Genomic DNA, 22,398 nt, shown 5'->3' with positions numbered 1-22,398 from the left:
GCTTGCTCCTTGTCCCAGAGAATGTTTTCTTGAGGAGGATGGTGAGTTGAGAAGAAATTTTGTGTTCAAAAGCCTGCTTCATTTCTTTTCCAATCTGAAGAAGGAAAAATGACACACAGGGAAATTTCATTTGCTGAAGAACAAACATCCACAGAAACTAGTGGCTTAAGCCAGCAGCCATTTCTTTGGCTCATGATTCTGGGCATCAGCACTTGGCGTCTGAGATCAGCTGCCTGGCTCAGCTTCAGGGGTAGGGGACTGCCAGTGGGGCCCTCGAGGCAAAAGCAGGATAGATCAGCATGCAGTAGGGAGGGTTGACAACTGTGGCCATTGTTTTGCAAACTCACACAGACACTACAGTGCTTCTATAAGATACAAAAATATTGAAGATGAAGAAGAGAGAAACCTTGGCATCACAGCTGCTGCTCTATCACTATTCCCCCTGGAACAGAATCAACTTCAAAAAGAGTTTTTTTTTTTCCACCAGCCTTGAATCACTTTAGCATATTATTGTATATCAAATTATCTATGGCATATGTATTCTAGATGAGGGTGCCTCAAAAGTCAGTGGAAAATGGAATTGAAAGATAACTCCATTTTATTTTGATCAAAAAACTTTGGAATAATACTTGCAAATTTTTATCACACTATGCACTTCCCATGAATGTTTTAAAGGCCATTTATATATGTAAATATGTTAGCATAAATATATAAAATATAATGTCATCATACTATATTAAATATTTTGTATACAGAATAGAATATACTATTAAAGTTGTACTTTTAACTTGTTTGCTTTCTTCTGGGGATTTCATCTTTCTAGTAACCTTCACCAAATTTAGGGTTGCACTATCACTGGAGAGAAAGGAAGGAGCAAATTAAAGACCTATACCTGTAATTCCTGCTGGAAATGTTCAGAAAATACTAACAATTGACCTCAAGTCATTACATGTGGAAAGAGTGCTACAACCCCAACATGCTGATTGTTGGTTCAGTATTCTTTATCCATGTTGATTGCCTGGAATGATTTTTGTGAAATGAATCTAATGAATTGATTATTTTTCAGTGGGCCAGAGTGCTCAATAGAGAAGGAGAGAGAGAGAAGGAGGGAAACAGCTCTCTCTGACAGCCTGCCTGGAAGACCCATCCAATATCTCATCTTGCTTCCTGCTGGCCAGAACTTAGTCACATGGCTACACTGTTAAACTATAAGGAAGTCTGAGAAGCAACCTTTTAGCTGGGTACATCCCCAGCCCGAATGAAAGAAAGAAGAGGGGCTAGCATTGCGGTTTAGTGGGGCCCCTAACACTCATATGTGATACTCTGATGGAGCTCCTAGCTCCAAGCTCCTGGGTTTGCCCTGGCCCAGCCCCAGTCATTGTGACCATTTGGGAAGTGAACCAATAGGTGAAGGATCTCTCTCTCTTTCTGTTACTATTTCAGATAAATAATGGGGAGGCAACTGTCAACCTCCCATACTTAACCACTAGAGATAGCCAGGCTTTACCAAAACACAATACTATTTTCCTCAAAATATTTTCTTCCTCTTGATGGAGAGAGGTCCTGGGGTTTTTAGCAGGAGTTCAGAAATTCTATTTGATGACAAGTCAAAACAGTCAGAATATAAAAGATGGTACTACAGCTTCCAAATAGTTCTATATATTTAAATTTTTATCCAAAATATGTTGGCATTTATAAGATTTTTTCCCTATGAAATTTTCTTGATGTCCAATCTTTACAAACAAAGTTTGAATATTATTAAAGAAGCATAATGTTACTCAAAGCAAGGAGATGCTTAATATCATTCATCATTAGGTGTAAACTATAACTTGAATGAGATACACAATTGGATTGGCTAAAACACAAAATACTGATAATAGCAACTGTTAGTAAATATTGTTTTTAGATAGTTGGCTCACTGAACCTTATACACTGTTAGTGGAAATACAAAATTATCTGCCATTTTGGAAACCTGGTTGGTGGTTTTGAAAAAGTCAAATCCACTCTTACCAACTCTATAATTTCCCATCGAGGAATTTACTCCAAACCCAGTGTCCCCAGATTGAGGTAGAATAGGTGCATCAAATGTGTATGGTTAAACAAGTCATCATCTACCCATGCAAAGGAAGATGAGGGAATTTTAAAAAGTTTATTGTATTTTTTCATGACCATTTGGAAGTACCCTTGTATTACTCAGCATTAAGATGGATTGAACTGCTGTCATTGGCTACAATATTTGGTCAACACATAAAATTTTAAAATATGCTAAGTAAAAGAAACCAGAAGCAAAAAAGTTTCTCTCATATTCCTCCACTTTTAGAACATTCTAGACAAGACAAAACTATTGGGAGAGAGCAGATCAGATGATGAAGAGGTGTAGTGTGATGGAATTGCTTGGTTCTGAATTGTGGTGGTGATTTCATGAACATATGACTCATCAAAATTCACGGAAGTGGGTGCATTTTATTGTTTGTTTGTAAATTATACCTCAATAGAGTTGATTTTTCAGAAGGACATCAGGATACTCTGTTGCAGCAGTTATCCATTTACCCCCAGTAGCTTGCTGTGAGCACATCCCACTGTGTCCACACCTTCAGCTGCATAAACCCTATCAGCTCAGGGGCCCTGGGCTGCAGAGAAGAACCCCACTTTCAGCAGGAGCTGGGAGCAATGCAATGATACCTGAGTTTGCAAAATTCATATATTGAAGGCTTAAACCACAATGCTTCAGAACATGATATATTTGGTGTTAGACCTCTAGAGAAGTGATAAAGTTAAATTAAGTTGTCCCCTATTTCAGACTGATGGGTGTTCTTGTAAGAGGGAAGACTGTGTGAGGACACAGTGAGAAAATAGTCACCTACAAGCCACAGAGAGCAATGTCAGAAGAAACCAGCCTGGCTGACTCATTGATCTTGGACTTTCAGACTCCAGAACTGTGAGAAATAAATTCCTATTGTTTAAAAGACGCATCTGTTATGGCAGGCCTAGCAAACAAACACAAAGCATACTTCAGAAGTTCTTGGAAAAATGGAATAAAAATCAGTTTATTTTGGTGCAAAAATGTTTGAAATCCATACATCATTTTTTCATAATATGCATTCCCATGAACTTTTGGAAGACCCTGTGTATGCATGGGTTTCATTTATGTTTTTTCACCAAATTAAATGTACCTTTTTAATTTCATTTTCTATGAAATTAGTAATTACTCTTGTATTTCTGGTAATGTTTCATAAAATAAAAATTTGATTAAATTGCTACAAGATGTACTTCCCAAAGGCTCTTGATATAGGTGAAATGATGACAGAGATGGGCTCTATGTACATATTTTGTCTTTGTTGACATATTTGTTTGAGGGGGAGAGAGTGAGAGAAAAAGAGAGAGAGAGGGAGAAAGAGAGAATGCAAAACTCCATCCACCAATTCACTCCTCCTGTGCCTTCAACATCCAGGGCTAGGTAAGGCTGAAGGCAGGAGATGGGAACTCAATCAGGTTTCTCAAATGGGTGTCAAGGACCCAGCCACTTGAGCCATAGCTTGCTGCCTCCTAGGGTGAGTAGTAGAAAGCTGGAGTCAGGAGCGGAATTAGGACACAAACCCAGGCACTCTGATAGGGGATGTGGATGTTGTAGCTGCTATGGCAAACACCCACCCCACATTTTGCTTTAATTTAATAATTTTGTATCTATGAAGGTAAGATGGAGATGATATCCAGATGAAAACTTTAGTTTCTACATTTAGGGTTAATTTTACACAGTATACATTTCCAATTTGTATTCATAATTTGTCCATTTGCAGATGAAAAATTTGATACCCAAATTATCATGTAGAAAAGCAATCTGATGCTGGCAAAATAAACTACTCTGGGTACAATTAGCCACCTGGCATTCAATAAACGCAGTTGACTAACTGGCTGGCTTTCAAATGGGGCTGGAACTATTTCACTGTCTCTTCTCAGATACTATATGTGTAGGAATTTTTTTAGACATAATTTTAAGGACTAAAGTAGGAATATCATGAGAATATATGAAGTCTCTCAAGAGGTTACTGTTCCAAAATAATTTCTTAACGACCTGCAGAAATTTGTTTTGGCTTAAGTAACTAACACTGGCATCTTTACTGTGTCATGCTTGTTCCACAGTTTTGTTTGGTTTTTCTTTATCAGAAGAATATGTGACTTCTCCTTATTTACTTCAAAGAGGTAGATATGATATTGTGGAGAGGTACTTAAATGTGATTCAATGGTATCTTTTCTATGTGCATGCTTTTCATGTTAAGAACAGTTCTTTGGTGGTAGGTGTTTGATTTAGCAATACTTGCCTCTGACTCCTGACTCCAGCTTCCCGCTAATGCAGACCCTAGAAGGAAGTGATGATAGCTCAAGTAAGCAAGTTCCGGCCACCTATATGGGAGACTCAGATTGCATTCCCATCTTCTGGTTTGGATCTTGGCCGAGCATGGCCATTGCTAGCATTTGGGGAGTGAAACAGTGAATGAGAGTTTTTTCCATCTCTCTCTCTCCCTATCTCTCACTCTCTCTCTTTGCCTCTTTTTTTTTTTTTAAAGCTCCACTTGTTATAATCATCAATTTACATCTGCCAGTGGCTTTGAGGAAACACATACATTAAGTCAATAAGGGAACAATAAAAGATCTGAATATGAGTATTTAATATAAGTTCAGGTAGAAACCATTAGTGTATTTTTTCTTCAGATCTGGGTATGTTTTCATTTATATAACCCAAATAAATATGGTCTAAATATGCTTTTCAGAGTTATAGACAATTAGATATATCCCCTGGTGGCACTCAGAATTCCCTGCTGTCCTGGGCTAAGCCAGGTACACCCTCATATTTCACAGGATTTATTAATTAATAATTAGATGCATTAATGCTGGAAAAATTAACTATGTAGTTGCGACTAACACCAGGCATTAATGCAGATCTCAGGGTGATCAACAAGAAAGCATGAATAAAATTAATGAAAAAAAAAGTGAAAAGAATTGGAGTTAGGAAGCTGTTAGTATCCAGGGTTTCATTAGGTTGATGTAAGCAGTATAACTCCTATCCTTAATGTACAGAAATAGCATCGCTCGTCTCTGGTGAATGTGAGGATGTAGAGAAATTGACTTAGATTTTGTATGACGATGCAACCAACATTAAAACCACTCTAAAAAATTGCAGCATTTCGTCCTGAACACTTAAAATAGCTGGGAATACCATACCATTTTGAATGCTATCAACAGATGACTAGAAGGAAAGGGGGAAGAAAGGAAAGAATTGTCAAGTTGAACCTCATGCTGGTTAGAACAGGATTTTCCAAAGGGCTCATTAATTTTAAAAAATGCTTACAATATTGCCTCTGCTGGAATGTGTTTATAATTACTCAATTACTGCTTTGTGGTCACAGTGGTTTTTAAAATGATACACAATATGCCGTACCTACACACCCTATTGTTAGCTCTCCCCTGACTGCTCATTAGAATGGCTCGAGGGGATATAGAAGAGCTTCAAGGCCTAGGTTCTACCCCAAATAAATAAACTCACATCTCAGAAGATGAGCACAGACCTCTGAATTTTACAAATATTTACTTTACACCATCCGATGCTTCTGTGCCTAGAGGGAATGTAGGACCACTGGACTACAGTTCTCATCATTAAAGAATTGCTGCATAGAGTTTCATGAATTCTAACCAACAATGTTTATTTCTATCTGAGACATTATGCATTAGAGCAAACTAATGTACATTAGAAAAAATAAATGATACACTTGGGGTGAACGTAAGGGGAAAATCCTCAAATACTCCAGTAATTACCCTCATCAGTTTTCACTAGATCAATTTTCAAAAAATTGAAACAGACATGTTAATGCGACATGAGTCTATGTAAATTATATAAACCATATAATTAGCACCTTGAGGTTTTTGAGTAAGTTTCTCCTAAGCTGCAGCGATGAAGCTGAAAATTCTGAAACTGACTGTAGAGGGAAGATGGTTTCCAATTAGGGTGTTTTCTCTTAACTAAATAATTAAGAGCTCTGTTGATTTTAGCAGCCTCTGGGTAAGAACAGAGAAAAATGGTAATGTCCTAATTAGGAAGTAATGTGTTCATGCAGGAGAAGAATTAACAAGAATTCACAAAGATGAAAGAGCAATGGAAGTGGTTGCTAAAGTAAGATTGCTCTTCAGTGGAATTCTGCACCATGTCATCACTTAAAGCAATGAATAAAAATTGGTGTCTGCATATATTTAATATTAATCCAAAGTGGTTCATTCTGATTCAGAATGTACCAACTCATTTAGACCTATATAGATCCAATAAAAAATATGCCTTGGAAACAGAACATGTTCTTTACAATTTTTTCCCCATACCAATAACTGTCCAAACATATTCCAAGAGTAGATTCATTTAGCTTTGCCTTTGAGTCACTTAAAAGGGAATGGAGTTATTCCAAATATTGTTTATCAAGCTCTGGGCTTTTTCTAGATTTTGGCTTTCTTTTTGAATCATATTTGCTCCATTTACATTGGGAAACAATGAGAGAAAAGACTCACATAACCAAATGCAAGTTAAGCTATTTTGGAATGTTATATATCAACTGAAAATAATTTTAGGGCAATAACTCTTGATACCCAAAATCTCGTTGGACAGCTTGATTTCAAGGATGATTTATTCATTTGCAGTGTTCTGTAAAGGAGTGTGGGTTAATGAAATTGCTCATCTGGTAGAAATTCTGGAGTTCAGAGGACACAGTTAATCCAAGCTTCAAAGAACATAAAAATAAGATAAACACAAGGAAATAGAAAACAAATGAACACAAAATGATTCTGTACTTTCCTCCCATCAGTGGGTCATGGTTCTCTTCAAATGTCACTTGGTGCCTTTTTTCGTATTTAGGATGAAAAGATAAGAAAAAGGCAGAAAATACATGTTAGTAGTTTGAATGAAAAAGCTTTCACACTGCATAAGAAGAGAAGACAACACTGGAGAATGCTGATGTGGCAGAGTGGACAAATTCGTGCCTCAAGACAGATGTTTAATGAACAAAATTTGTTTATTGTTTTCATTTTTTGGTTCTATATCTTCCCAAAAGGCGAGATGAGGAAAGGCGAGGATGGGAAATGATGGGAAATTGAACCCGGGCCACAATCCCACAGCCACACTAGTTATCCTAAGATATTCTTGATTAAAGAGTCAAGGGGACAAACTTCAGACATTTACAATAATTTGATCTGATTGGAACATTACAGGGCAGTCTGCATTTGAGATGGCAGCCTTAGCTCTTACATCTGTATTTTCTGCCCCAGATCCCTCTGGAGATTATCAGGAAGAATTTGAAAAGTATGCAACCATGTGTATACCTTCATTGGTTCAGAAACAGTATGAAACATTGGAAGGAAAGAAGTGGATGTGATACAATTAATGGGAAAAGCAAAAGAAACTACAGTTGAAGACATTTCACTACCAATAAGGACAGACCAGTGGGGAAAACTGAGAATAAATAATAGAAAGATTAAGGTGAATAAGCCTCATTACTGATATGAGAGAAAATAAAGTTGGCCCAGTAATTAGTGTAGAACCTTAAAATTGTCAGCATGTCTCAGAGAGGTTCTTCTCTGAGGCTATTGTGGTATAAATTTGATAACAAATTATTCACTGATTTATTCATTCATCAAGTTGAAAACTATGCATTAGCACCTACAGTGTATCAGGTACTGTTCTAGGGGTTGGGGATACAGCGTTAACCAAAATAGTCACAACTCTGATCCCTCCTGGAACTCACACAAGGGCACAGTGTCAGTCAGCCAACCAATCAGATATCGTATGTCATCAGTAAGTGAAATTACGTATAGAGAAATGAAGCAAGGAAGTGAACAATAGGGTGACCATCTTAACTAGAGGGGTTAGAAAAGACCTTAATAATATCCGACTAAATTGAAGAACAAGTCATACAGCCCGGGGAAGGCATAAGGGAGAAGAAGTGCAAATGTCCAGGAGTTATGGTTAATAGAGCAAGGGAGGGGGCAAAGTGATCAAATAAAACTTTATAGACCATGGTAAAGACTTCGAATTTTATTCTGGATGCAGTGGAAACTCATTGGAGCATTTTAAGTAGGGGAATGAAATGATGTGACTTACATTTAAAAAAATGGCTAACAAATGCTAGAGGAAGAGAGGAGAAGAGATGTAAGTAAGAACGTAGTTTTCATAGTCCAGTTGAGAAATGATGGTGATTTAGATGTGAACACTATGCATAGACTTGATGAGAAGTAATTGGTTTCTGGTTAGGTAAAGCAAATTATGTTTGGAAATTAAAAATATGTGATTGCCTAAAAATATACACATCTATTAACATATCAGTGAATTTGTTGAATTCAAAGACTGGAGATCACGGAAAGGGAAATTATTAACATAGAAGGCAGAGTTAAGGAAATATTCCATAACACTGGCTAAAAAAACAAATATATTAAAAATTAAGATTAAAAGTTTAAAACCTGAATGATAAATTCAGGGGATCTAGAATATATCTAATAGGAATTCTAGCTGGGAAAACAGCAGGATAAATAAGGAAGAAACCTAAGAAAAATTATTGGGCCTAAAAAACAAAACCAAGCAGAGATGTTTAGGCTGGAACTTATAAACATCAAACAAAGCTATTGAAAAAAAAAACAAAAAAAAAAAACCAAAACGTTTCTTGGATAGAGAATGCTGCAAGGAAAGTCAGGTCTCTTACAAAGGGATGACAACATCCTGGCACCAAGCTTCCAACTAGAAACCCTAGAGTTCATACATAAATGAAGCAATTCAAAGTTCTGAAGAAAGAACATCCTTTGATTCTAGAAATCATCACTCAGGCAAAAATAACAATCAAACGTGAGGACAGAACAAAATGTGTTCAGATGAATGTCACCAGCTCGGTGTCGTCTGTAAGAAGGAAGTTGCCCAATGGTTCTTGCAAAACACAGCGGAAGTCTAATCATTTATCCTACCTGTAAACCTAAGAGTCCCAATGTCATAGATGATGGCAGAGGACACAAGACTCTGAATCAGAGACAAACGCCTTGATCATCCATGGCACATCATGAGCTTCATGTTTGCAGCAGTACCCTTGTCTCTTAAGTCCCTTGGGTAACATATAGGGCAGTCCATATACAGTGGGCTTACATCAGCACCAACATACCCTGAGCTTAGAAAGCCCCTGATCTTAGCAGCAGCAGATGGTAAACCTGAACACTGCCCATGGAAGAAGAAGACATTATCTTTATTATGCTGGCTAGGAACTAAGCCTTCCCTCTGACCCAAAGGAAGACACTAATCTTGCTACACAGACGGTCTTGGGCTGTCACATTGTCCCCTAACCCCTAACAGTGACCTAGCAAGATAAAGAATCCAAGAATGAGGGCAATAAAGGATACACTTTTGTAAAAATTAATTACAGTTGAAAAGCACCAGGAACAATGTATAATGCTAGAAGAAACTACAATGCAGTTACTAGGAGGTGCTTGGAAGATTCTCCTTCAACACACAAATTTAAAGCTGATAGTATTACATTTACAGTATGTATGAGGGTTCTTGATAAAGTTCATGGACCTGATGTACACTATGGACTACTACTTGGTCCCAAAAAGGATGAAATATTTTCATTCAGAACAACATGGATGGAACTGGAAGTCATTATGTTAAGTGAAATAAACCAAGCTCAAAAACACAAGTATTACGTGATCTTACTCATGTGTGGAGTCTACAAAGAAAGTGATCTCAGAGAAGCTAAAAGTTACAATAGTGGTTACCAGAGGCTTGGGAGGGAAGAGTGATGGGAGAATTGGGAAAGGTGGGTTGATGGGGACTTGGTTATAGCTGGGTAGGAATAAGAAGTTCTGGGATTCTATTACACTCTTGAATAACTATAAATCAATGTAATGGACTGTATATTTATCTGAAAAATACAATATAGGATTTTGGATATTTCATCATTAAGAAAGGTTGTATGAAAAGATAGGTATATTTACCCTGATTAGACATTATGCAATGTATATACATCACATAGTATGTATAATTTTATATGCCTATTAACATTTTTAAATTAAAAAAATTAAAGTTCATGTAAAATTCATATTATGAAAAAACTATGCATGGATTTCAAAATTTTTGCACCAAAATAAGTATATTTTAATTCCCTTTCTTCACATACTTTTGAAGTCTTCCTATACTTATGAATGACTATATTCTAATTACATAATGAATGAAGTTTTTATAAGTTTTTAATATGACAAAGGATATTTATTTTTTATTTTTTAGATTCAACCATTAAAAAAGTATAGAAAATCAATCAAAATTACAAAATAAAATGTCAGCATTCTAAAACTATCTTAAGCTTCCACAGTCAGACATGATACAATAACAACAACAAAACTGTCCTTAAAGAACAAGTGAAAAATAGGACATAATGTATGAAATGATTGTTTCAGCACTGGTCTTCTGGCAACACAGGATTATGATCCCTGAGAGAGGGGAAACAAAGGAAAACTCCCTAATACCTGCAGAATTCTGCCTGGAACCAGTTACACAGACACAGATGCAGTTACGGGAACACCAAAACAGAGGCCAGGGGACCCATGAGTTGAGGACATAGAGATCAGAAGCAGGAGAGGCCGAGGCAGCTGGGGGTTGCAAGGCAGAGTCTCAGAAAGGGTGGAGCAACGGAGCAGGGGAGGCTGGGAACCTGTGCCGGCATTCTCTAGAGCTCTCGCTGAGGACCCGGCCGTGCCTGCACGGAAGGATACTCTGCAGAGCAAGCAAAACCATGAGCAGGTGAGCTGAGCAATTCCAGACCTCACACACGGTGAGAAGAGTTCTAGACCCGAAGAGCCAGGGCGAGCAGAACTCGGATCACGCAGGACGTTTACTAAAGATCCTATGTAGGCTCCTGCTTGGTAGTTACATTAAAACTGAGCTTTTCCAGCAGTGAAGGATACTGTAAGCTCCTGTTCACAGAAGCTTAAACACAGTGCTGCATGCCAAAGCAAAGTCCAACTGTCTTCAAAGGAAAACAATAAAATTAAGAATTTAACCATCAAAATGTACATTACCCAATCAAAAATTACTAGACAAGCTCAGAGGCAGGAAAAGATGAAACGTTACCAGAAGAAAATCAGAAAATAAAAATTCACCCAGAAATTATTGCAATGAAAGAACTAAGGTACAAGGATATTTAGACAGCTTCTTATAACTATGTACAATATTTAATAGAAATATTCTCATAATAAAGAGAAATAAAATAGAACCAACTAGAACTTCTACAGGTGAGTGCAGTCATGTCTGAAATGATAAAATAACTGGATAGGCTTAATAGCAGATTAGATATTGCACTGCAAAACAAAAGAACAGCAAGCTCAAAGGGACAGTAATAGGGTCTATCCAAAATGAGACTCAGAGAACAACGGAAATTCTGAACCCCAAAAATGAGAATAGCATCACTTATCTGTAAGAAAATATTAAATACTCTGACAATTTGTACCTAGAATCTCACAAAGAGAAAAGAAGGGGGAAGCAGGAAAAAAATTAAGGCCACAAAGGCTAGAATGTTCCGGGTTTAATGAAAACTAACAGCACAACAGAAAAACAGGCAAAAGTTGTATACAAACTTTGCAAAGAAAAATGCAAATAACATTTAAACACATCAAGAGATTCTCATTCACTGTAAGAGAGTTTCAAGTTAAAATTAAAATTGTACAGTGATTTACATTTTTATAAAGGCAAAGTTTATATTGTAATAACTAAAACTTTAATGTATTAAAAGTAATAATTTATAAACTTCAAAAATAAATTAAAATGTAAATACTAAACGTGTTGTCATTCTAATATCAAGCAATGAGGTAAAATTAATGCAAGTGTTATTTTATTCAAAAAAAGAACACATTAAAATTGGAAGCTTGTAATCATTCTCAAAACATTTTAACACAAACATATTGTTGACAGCTTTAAAGTATGACCTTAATCAGTAAAGTGAATCTCACCACCATTGTTAAATTGTGAGTGACATATCAAACAAATGTTTTCAGCTGCTGCAATAGCCCTTTTTGACCTCACATCAGACACAGGAATGGTGAGCAGACAGTACTAAAAATAGCTTCCATGACCACCATCACCTTAAAACACTTTTATCTTTTATAAATTTGCAAAAGAAATATTCCAACAACTTTTGCATCCATAGGAAACTGTAGTCCACCTCTGATCCATCTGTGATTAATTTCGTCAACAATAGATGCACATTGAATTTTCACCATCATCACATTAGCAGTCCAACTCGTTGGAAGTCTTTGAACTTGAGTGAGGCTTACACTCTACAATAGAAGCTTAGCAACACCGTAACACCAGACGTTCTGGGACACTTGGAGACTCAGTGCTGTTTCAACTGGTAGACTCCACTTCCCTTTGGGTGGGGGGAGTAAATCTGTATCATTAAATGATTCCAAATTCCTAATGATTCACAAAAATAGTGATATACACCCCCATACCATATTTTATTACTCAAAAACACAGCATGCTGGAAAATGGGATTATAAAAACCTGACATTAGGACGTTTTCACATTTTCATAATCTGCAAATTGACAGTAATGATAGCTTCTAGTCTTTGTGGGAAGCATACCGAGATGATGAAAAGAAAACACATGATGCATGGAAGGGACCCAATAAATGTTACTTTGGCTTGTTTTTGTATCCTTTTCATGAAGACATGGGCCCTCCCAATGAGAAAACTGAAGGTGGCACAAAAGGAGTTTGGGATTTGAGCCATACTGGATGAGCACTTTGGTCAGCAGTCTTCAAGATGCTTCTGAAAATAATGCTAAAAATATATATGTTTATTTATGTATTTGAGAGACAGAAAGAGAGAGCTCCCAACCACTGGTTAACTCCTCTAATGGGCCAGGGTTGGGCCAAGGCTGAATACAGGAACTGGGAACTCAATCCAGATAGCTTCTATTGGGTGGAAATGTTTCCTCCAAGGGTGCACATTAGGAGGAAGATGGAGAGGAGTCGGAGTCAAGCATTGAACCCAGATACTACAATATGGATATCTCAATTGGAATCTGTAACTTCTAGGCCAAATACCCATCCCTATTTCTGGGAAGGATACAGTTTTTGTAGATTCTTGTCAGTTCTCTTACAACTTTCTTCAATAATGTGCAGTATTGATGAATCTTCCCCAATAGCAGAAAAAATGGAAGCAGTTTCAAGTGGAAACTCAGTGGCACTAAAGATAATAGGCAAGTTCTCATCATGGTTTTGTGTAATCAGGGTGATTTTGGTTACAGGGGTCATCTTCCTAAAACAGTATTAATAATGACGCTTGCCAAGTTTCTCTGTCTCTCCCCACATGCCTCCCCCTAATATGAAGTACAATGGGATACATTTATTGATGGATTATGAGAAAACGTGATACATGGGCACTGTTCCTAGCATCTTATTTATGAAGAATTATCTCCAAAGATTAAAAAACAATTTACTGCTCAGCTCACAGCATGGTTCAGAACAGATGTTTCAAGCATTTTGAAGCAATATAGCAAACCAAATTGAACCTTAAGACCAATGTAGTTTCACAAGTTAACTTTACTTGAATTACCACCATAGTTAAAAGCTTGCTCTCACACTGAGACCCTCAGCTTCCTTTTATATTCCAAAAAGGATTAAATCAACAGCACTTCCCACTGCTCAGGGCAGTCACCCCACTATGCACAACAGCATCCCAACAATATGCTGGGGAAGGCGGAGCATCCAGAGCCTGCCAGAACATCAGCAAATACTTGGCCTGCTTTTCCTAACACACCAGGGAGGAATACCACCTCTCAAGGTCAGTCCTCGTGAAAAATCGCATGTTGTAAAAAGAAAAGAAATTGTTCAACAGAATTTTTTAAGGTGATCTTTAATAAATGCCATTTAAGTGATGAAAGGAGGACATTCTAATAACCAAGAAAGCCACAGGATACAAAGGACACACCTCATCATGGTGAGATGATAGAATGTCCAGTCTGAGGAATGTCTCATTTTAACTGTTGGGTTGCAGCAGATGGAGCTCAGGAAACATGCCATGAACAATATCCCAATCACAGAGCTGTTCTAATGTGATTTCAAAATACTTAACCCTGCCGTCTCTCCATCATTTTTGTCCATCTGTATTCATGGAAACTGTGTCACTAAAAGCCCCTGACGTCCTTGACTATCTCTGCCATTCGTGTCTCCTGGAAGCTACTGGAAGGAGTATGTTGATGTCAATTGGAATATCTGCTGACATTATGTCTCTTGGTGCTAGGTTTCCCACCCTCTGAGGCTTCAGGGCAGGGGTGGGCCTTGTGGCACAGCCATTGTCAGTAGGGACATCCACCTCCCATATTGGAATGCTCATTTGAGTCCCAGCTATTCCACACTTCCAATCCAGCTTCCTACAAATTTGCTCTGAAGTCAGGGAATGGTGGTCCAAGTACTTGGGTCCTTGTCACCCACAAGGAGAGACCTGGCTGGAGTTCTTGGCTCTTAGGCTTCAGCCTGGCCCACCCTCAGCTAGTGGGTATTTGGGGAGTAAAGCAGAGAATAGAAGACCTCTCTCTTTCTTTCTGCCTTTCAAACAAATAAACAAATGAATCTTAAATATGAAAAAGGTTTCAAGGTTGGAAATCTTAGGGCAACAGGCTCCTAAGTTCCATGTCAATATTTGCCCTCAAGCATGCCATGAAGTGGTTTATAAGGATTCAAGAAATCAATTGTTGACCTATTCCCAAAGAAATGACTCCTGGAACATTTTTGACAAGAGAGAATCTATAAATATATTCTACTTTGGAGCAAATTTCATCCTCCCTTCTTTTCTTTTTGGTTCTTTTTTTGTTGGTTTTCTTCATTGACTGCTGCTGGTCTCTCTTAATAGTTCTGAGGTTCAGGGCACACACATACTAGATAAACTGTTCATTTTTCAAATATAAAATTTTATACTCTTGGATTTGTTTTCCACTGAATATAATTCTTTTCCTTTTTGACACTGGATGTGTTACCGGTGAATGACAGGGTTCTTGTCTTCGCCCGAGAAAGAATTCAGGCGTGAGACAGAGAGTAGTGGAAAGTAAAATAGCAAGGTTTATTAGGGAAGGGACATCCGTAAGAATGGATGGGCACCTCTCCAGGCAGAACCTGAGAGAGAGTGCCCAGTCGCTCAGACTGGGGGAGAGCGAGGTTACATGGTTGAGTGGAGAGAACACACCTGGGCAGGCGAGGTAGGCGACTCAGCAGAGAGGCAGAGGTTGAGGCTGGGGGTTTTTAAGGGGATGGGTCTTTGTCTTCTCACATCTCCTCCTGAAACAAAAGACTTTATGGATGTAAATACTAAAAACCCCTATCTGAGTTTTCCCCCTGAAGGTATCAGACAGGAGGAAGCCTGGCTGGCGTTGTTCTGGGTTAGAGGAAGGGTGAGCAAGACCCCCCCCCCCCCCACCATGATCAGGATCTGGAGCAGGATATTTGAAATGCAGATGCTGGGCTGCATCTGGAGAATTATCAGGCAGAAGGGGCAGGGACCCCCACCTGGCAGGTTATCCTGGAGAAGGGGGCAGGGCAGGATGCAAATACTGGGCTGCCCCTGGAACCTTATCCGGATGACTTTGAGATGCATATGCTGAACCTAAATGTCTCCTTAGGCCTTTGTCACACACCCATAAGCTCATATCTGACTTCCTACCTAACAGATGCAAATTCAAAAAAAAAGAGTTAAAACCCAAATTCAAATTGTCTGAGTTGATAGATGCACCAATTACCCTGATCTGATCATTACACATTGTACATGAGCATTGAAATGTCACACTATACTCCATACTTATGTGCAATTATTATGTATTCATTAAAAATAAAAATATATAGCTTAACAAAAGTTAAAACCCACACTTACATAGAAGACCTAAGAGATTACCTGAATAGTTGTTAAGTCTGAAATGTGAACTAGAAGTGATCTTTCGACTAAATCTTTAAATCTTGTGCTTTCTTGCCCCTGGATTTTTACTCTCTAAACAGAAAGATGTTCAGTTACTTTAAGTTTCTTGCTACTCAGACTCTAGATAATTAAAGTTTTATGCATCTGTCTGGAAAGGTAGACGTCAGGTTCACTGTTGCGTGAGGTTCTACTTGATGTCTGTGTTTAGGAACATCAAAAGGGGGAGGTTAGGTCAACCTTGCAGCCAGACGCTGCTGTTCCTATCACTTCAGAAGGGTGTGGCGCTTTGAGAATCGCTGGAATTTGGAGACTCCCCAAATTATACAAATAAGCACATTGAGATTCAAATATAGACCAAAGGGAGCACTCACTGAGAAAACAGAGCACCCTATGGTACCTGTAATCCTGCTCTTTGAAAGCATTTCACATTTTCAATTCCATAGGGAGTCTAAGGACATTCAGTCTCAATTCAAGTAGAAAGATTTTAAAAATCAGGTTGTATCTAGAAATTGCCTTGGGGTAGGCTCTGTGGCATAGAAGGTAAAGCCACTACTTGCAGTGCCGGCACCCCAAATGGGTGCCAGCTCGAGTCCCAGCTGCTCCACTTCTAATCCAGCTCTCTGCTATGGCCTGGGAAAGCAGCACAAGATGGCCCAGGTCCTTGGGCCCCTGCTCCCATGTGGGAGACCCAGAAGAAGCTCTTGGCTCCTGGCTTCAGATCCGCCCAGCTCTAGCAGTTGCCGCCATTTGAGGAATGAACCACCGGATGGAAGACTTTCTCTCTCTCTCTCTCTCTCTCTCTCTCTCTCTCTCAATCTCTCTGCCTCTTCCTCGCTGTACCTCTATCTTTCAAATAAATAAATAAATATTAAAAAAAGAAAGAAAAATAAACTGCCTTGAATGTTACCAGAACTTTTAGTGCAAGTTCTGTTTGAGTTTCTGTTATTAACTTCCACTGATGTTAAGTTTACAGCTTTATTCCAGAAATATGCTCTTGGCTAAACCTGACCAACGGGTTCTCATTTCTATAAAAATGGAAAACCTAAAGCCATGATTTTGTACATATTTTCAAGCAAAAAAAAAAGAAGAAAAAAAGAAAAGAAAAAGAAAAACTTCCTGCACAGTCAAAACAATAAAACTACTAGAATTTTCAGAAAAAAAAAGAATCTCTAGAAATGCTAGGATATTTGTATAGGTGACTTCAAGGTCATTAAAAATAGAATTAAAAGATAAATTTTTGAAATTCTTGCATAGTTTTTTCATAATGCTCATTTTCCATGAACCTTTGGAAGACCATTTAAACATGAATTACAGAAATGTTTTTGCACCAAATAAGCTTATATTTTAAATTCCTTTTTCCATGAACTTTTTGAAGTGCTTTCATATTTACTCATAGGCAGGCAGATGTGTGACTCATACAGGAGTCCCACCTCTACCCTAATCCATAGAAATCGTAGTGATGATTGTCCTGTAAAACACAAAGTAATGAACTTGAGGCTGATGTGTCAGATCTCTTTTGCTGATTTAGATATTGGTACCATTTTTCACAAGTGAAACATCTTCTACTCTTCAGTTTAGGATTTTGATATCGTTACAGGCCAGCTCAGTATTGTGAGCACTCTACTGCTCTTGAGAGTAAGCTATCATATAAAACCTTCCCATGATTCCTTTGATTAGAATTCATATCTCTTAAAGTAAACAGAGAGAGGTCATTGTTGTGGCGTGGCCAGTTAAGCTGCTATTTGGAATGCTCACATGCCAAATTGCAACACCCGTTCGAGTCCTGGTTAATCTGTTTCTGATCTAGCTCCTTGTTAATGCACCTGGGAAAGCAGCAGAAGATGGCCCGAGTGTGTGGGAGACCAGGATGGAGTTCCTGGCTCCTGGCTTCAGCCTGGCCCAGCCCTGGCTGTTGCAGCTACTTGGGGAGTAAATCATCAGATAGAAGATTTCTCTCTGTCTGTCCTTCTCTCTCTGCCACTCTGCTTTAAAATTATTTTTTTAAAAAAGAAGTGAAACTAAAAGATACATTTAATAAAATAAAATAAGCAAATAATTTTATTTTTCTTCTTTTTTTTTGCTTTCTCCCTCCCACCTCAGTAAGACCAGAAAGGAATTCATGTGGATTGTTTAGTTTTTGCTTCACCTCTGCACTATTTATGTTAACTGACTCTCAGTCTTTTTTCTAACTTTTGCCTATGATAAATGAAGCCTATTTTGCCAAGAAAAATATTTTCTTTACTAAGTGTCTACCAAGAATCTGAGTTTTTGCTCCAAGCTTCTAAATTTTATTTCAAAATCTCAAGAAGCGTCCACATCTTTATCTCAACCTTAAACTTGGCAACCTTAGTACCTTTATCTCTAGCAAAGCAGCTGTTTCAAATGTCAAGGACATTCTATTTTTTTTTTAAAGGCAAGGATTTCAAGTTCATATGTTTTTCAAATCTTCATATTTTTTAGCCAAAAGTGTAAGTCTCTCCAGAGTGATTCCTAGATGTGAGCGAATCTTTCCCCAAGCCTATTATGTAATTATTAACCTCAAGGAACTCCTGCTTCTACGTTTTCCCACGTTTTTGTTTGTCAGAGTTGAAGCATCACAAGCTGTTGGAATCCCATTAGGTTGACAAACTCTCACTACTGTCCCGTGGATGCCATGTGACAATCAAATGTTGCTATTGCCAATGGACACTTCACAAGCCCAAAAAAAGGTTGCAAATCCAGCAGTGGTTTTTAAAAATTAAAAGGAAACTAAATTCATGGGATGGGTCCACCTCCAATTTGTTTTCTATGTGTTTGGTCAGCCGTGGCAAGAACTACCCAAAGAGAAGGGGAAAGGTGAAGAAGGGATGACAGAAAAAAGCAAAGAGAAAGGGATGGAGGCCAAACAGGCAAATATCCAAAAATGAGATAACTACTAGGAAAAGGCAAAATTCAAATTTTTAGAATTAGTCATTCCTTGTCCTCATTAATATTTGCACGAGGTAACAAAGAGGGATAAAATGAAATGCCTTCTTCAGCCCTTCTGTCCTGCCCAGCAATTTCTTATGGAACCCAGGCTTTGCTCCCCTTTTTGTAACTGCTGGCACCACAGAAATTCAGTGGGACCCATGTGTTTGTACATGATGTTATTATAAGTAGTGTGCACCTTTAAATTTAACTCCTTTAAGGTATATTGACACTTAATTTTTTTTTTAAATGAATTCATCTAAGAGACAGAGACAGAAAGCTCCCACCCACTGGTTCACTCCCCAAATGCCTGCTGCAGCCAGGGCTGGCAGGACTGATGCCAGGAGCAGTGAACTCGGCTTGGGTCTTCCATGAGAGCGACAGGAACCGTATTACTGGAAGCAGCACCACTGCCTCCAAGGAGAGGAAGCTGGACTTAGGAGCTGGAACAGGGCATCAAACCCAGGCACTCTGATGTGGGATATGGGCGTCTTCACCACCAGGCAAAACAGCTGCTGAGTTCCACCTTTTTTTTTTTTTTTTTTTTTTTTTAAAGATTTATTTACTTATTTGACTGGTGGAGTTACAGACAGAGAGAGGGAGAGACAGAGAGAGGTCGTCCATCTGCTGGTTCACTTCCCAGATGGCTGCAGCGGCCAGAGCTGGGCTGATCCAACACCAGGAGCCAGGAGTTCTTCTGGGTCTCACACGTAGGTACAGGGGCCCAAGGACCTGAGCCATCTTCTACTGCTTTCCCAGGCCATAGCAGAGAGCTGGATTGGAAGAGGAGTAGCTGGGACTCAAACCGTCACCCATATGGGATTCCGGGCTAGCAAGCGGAGACTTAACCTACTACCCCACAGTGCTGGTCCCCTGATTTCTACTTTTAAATGAACGATTAGGTAGCAGTTGGAAGGATAGATTTCTCTGCCCATTGTCTTGTTGTTGTTCCTAAAGTGTGCTCTAAACTTTGTTACCCAGTCTCTCAATTATTACAACTTTCAAAGGATAAATGGTATCAATTTTCTAAAAAATGTGTGAGGGTGGGAGAGAAATTAAAGCAATGAAACTTGTAACTTTCAATGTTTTTGTAATGAAAAACACATCAGTTATATTTTCAAGTGGAATGCAAATATCCCACTTACTATAATGGAACACAGACCAGGACATTTTAATGCTTAGGGGTCTTGCTTATTAACTTCTGCTGGTTGGTAAGTGGATTCAGTAAAAATACTTTAGAGACACAAACTTAAATCAGCCCAGCTAAATGCACATATGTAGCTATAGGAAGAAACTTGAAATGTTTGTGAAAAAATGGAATTAAAAGATAAGTTCATTTTGGGACAAACATTTTTGAAATTATCAAGCTTTTTATTATGTGCGTTTCCCATGAACAATTTAAAGATCCTTTATATGCATGGATTTCAGTTTTTTATGAAACAGATTTATCTTTTAATCCCTCCATTCTCCATGAACTTTTTTTTTAAAAAAAGATTTATTTATTTATTTGAAAGTCAGAGTTACACGGAGAGAGAAAGAGAGTCAGAGAGAGAGACAGTGGTCTTCCATCCTCTGGGCCACTCCCCATTTGGCTGCAACTGCCGGAGCTGTGCTGATCCAAAGCCAGGAGCCAAGAGCTTCTTCCAGGTCTCCCACGCGGGTGTAAGAGCCTCAGGACTTGGGACATTTTTACTGCTTTCCCAGGCCATAGCAGAGAGCTGGATTGAAAGTGGAGCAGCTGGGTCTTGAACTGGGGCCCATATGGGATGCCGGCACTGCAGGCAGTGGCTTTACAGTGCCAGTCCCTTCTATGAACTTTTAAAAGTACTATAGTAAGTTAGGGGTGTTCAGGTTCAATTAGAAAAATAGGCTGTGATCACAAAAAGGAAGTAATTCTTAGTGAAGATTCAAACCTATTTAAATCAGACAAAAAGAGAAAGGAAGGAAAAAGGTGTTCTTGGCTCTAGAGAATCACGTCTACCCGGTGACAATGTCTCTCTGTCTCTGTCCTTAGATCTCTGAATAGCCCTATGGAGTAATCGTTCATTCCTTGACTTGATAACAGTGGACTTATTGTAGGATGCAGCTAACATTTACCAACCACCTACTTCAATGTTTAAAATAATATTTGATGGACATAATTACACCCCCATTCAACAGATGAAAAACTAAGTCTCAGAGCTATGAGGTGATGGTTACATAACAATCACCATGGCAACAACCCTACCCACAGCTACTTGCCGGAGGAACTAGGTCAGGAAATAACCTAGATTTTGGGAATAAAATGGAGACCCAATAATGGAGAAAGAGAGGAACAGAATTGAAGGAGTCAGGAAATTGGGTGGCCAGAGCTGGCATCATGGCAAGTTAGCTTCTGGACATGCACTTCCCTTCTTACTCCGTACATAGAGCTTTCGTGGGTTAGTGATCAACCCTTCCAAAATTATGTACAGACGATCCCTGACTAATGATGGTTTGACTTCTGATTTTTCAACTTTACCATAGTTCCTACTCATTGAGTAGGAACTGCAGTTGGACTTTGGAGTTTGCGTCTGCTCCTTGGCTGGCCGTGTGACGACACTCAGCTGCTTGCCTGTGGCCGTGAGCACAGTTCCCAGGCTGTCCCATGCTCACAAGCAAGACAAGCATCACTCTCCCGTGCACTGTGCTGCTGAGTGGGGATACTCCATGGAATAGGTACAATAAGTGCGTTTTCGGCTTAGGGTATTTTCTGTGTACCATGAGTGGGTTTAACCAGGAGGTGACCTCATCTTAAGCTGAGCGGTATTTGTATACTCCTTGAAGACTCGAGTCATCATGAATGCTGTGTATTAGGATGGATTGAGTTAATCAGCTGATTGTTTTTCCTGACACTTTAGTGAAATGAATGCACTCTAAGAAATAGATCATTCAGGGGCAGGCGCTGTGCAGAAGGCTAAGCCTTAGCCTGCAGCGCCAGCATCCCATATGGGCACCGGTTTGTGTCCTGGCTGCTCCTCTTCCAATATAGCTCTCTTCTATGGCCTGGGAACACAGTGAAAGATGGCCCAAATACTTAGGCCCCTGCACCTATGTGGGAGAGCTAGAAGAAGCTCCTGGCTCCTGGCCTTGGATCAGCCAGCTCTGTCCGTTGCAGCCAATTGGGGAGTGAGCCAGCAGGTGGAAGACCTCTCTCTCTCTCTCTCTCTCTCTCTCTCTCTCTCTCTCTGACTCTCCTTCTCTCTGTGTGTAACTCTTGACTTTCAAATAAATAAATCTTAAAAAAAAATCTGCCTACTATAGACAGCTTGTGGTTGCCTTGGCAGGACCAGACCCAGTGATTTCTTGAACCTTATATGGTCTGCATGGTTCTGGAGAACTTAGGCAAAAACAGAGGCCAGTGTAAGAGAGTGGCAGAGAGATCTCGATGAGGAATTCCAGGTGTTTTCGCATACTGAGCAGAGTTGGCCCTGATTCAGGAAACTGTACGTGAGTAGAAGGCCT

The sequence above is a fragment of the Oryctolagus cuniculus genome, chromosome 10, assembly GCF_051225735.1.
Source record: "Oryctolagus cuniculus isolate XC-2025 breed Fujian yellow rabbit chromosome 10, ASM5122573v1, whole genome shotgun sequence".
NCBI classification, from domain to species: Eukaryota; Metazoa; Chordata; class Mammalia; order Lagomorpha; family Leporidae; genus Oryctolagus; species Oryctolagus cuniculus.
Note: the sequence above shows the minus strand (reverse complement) of the source record.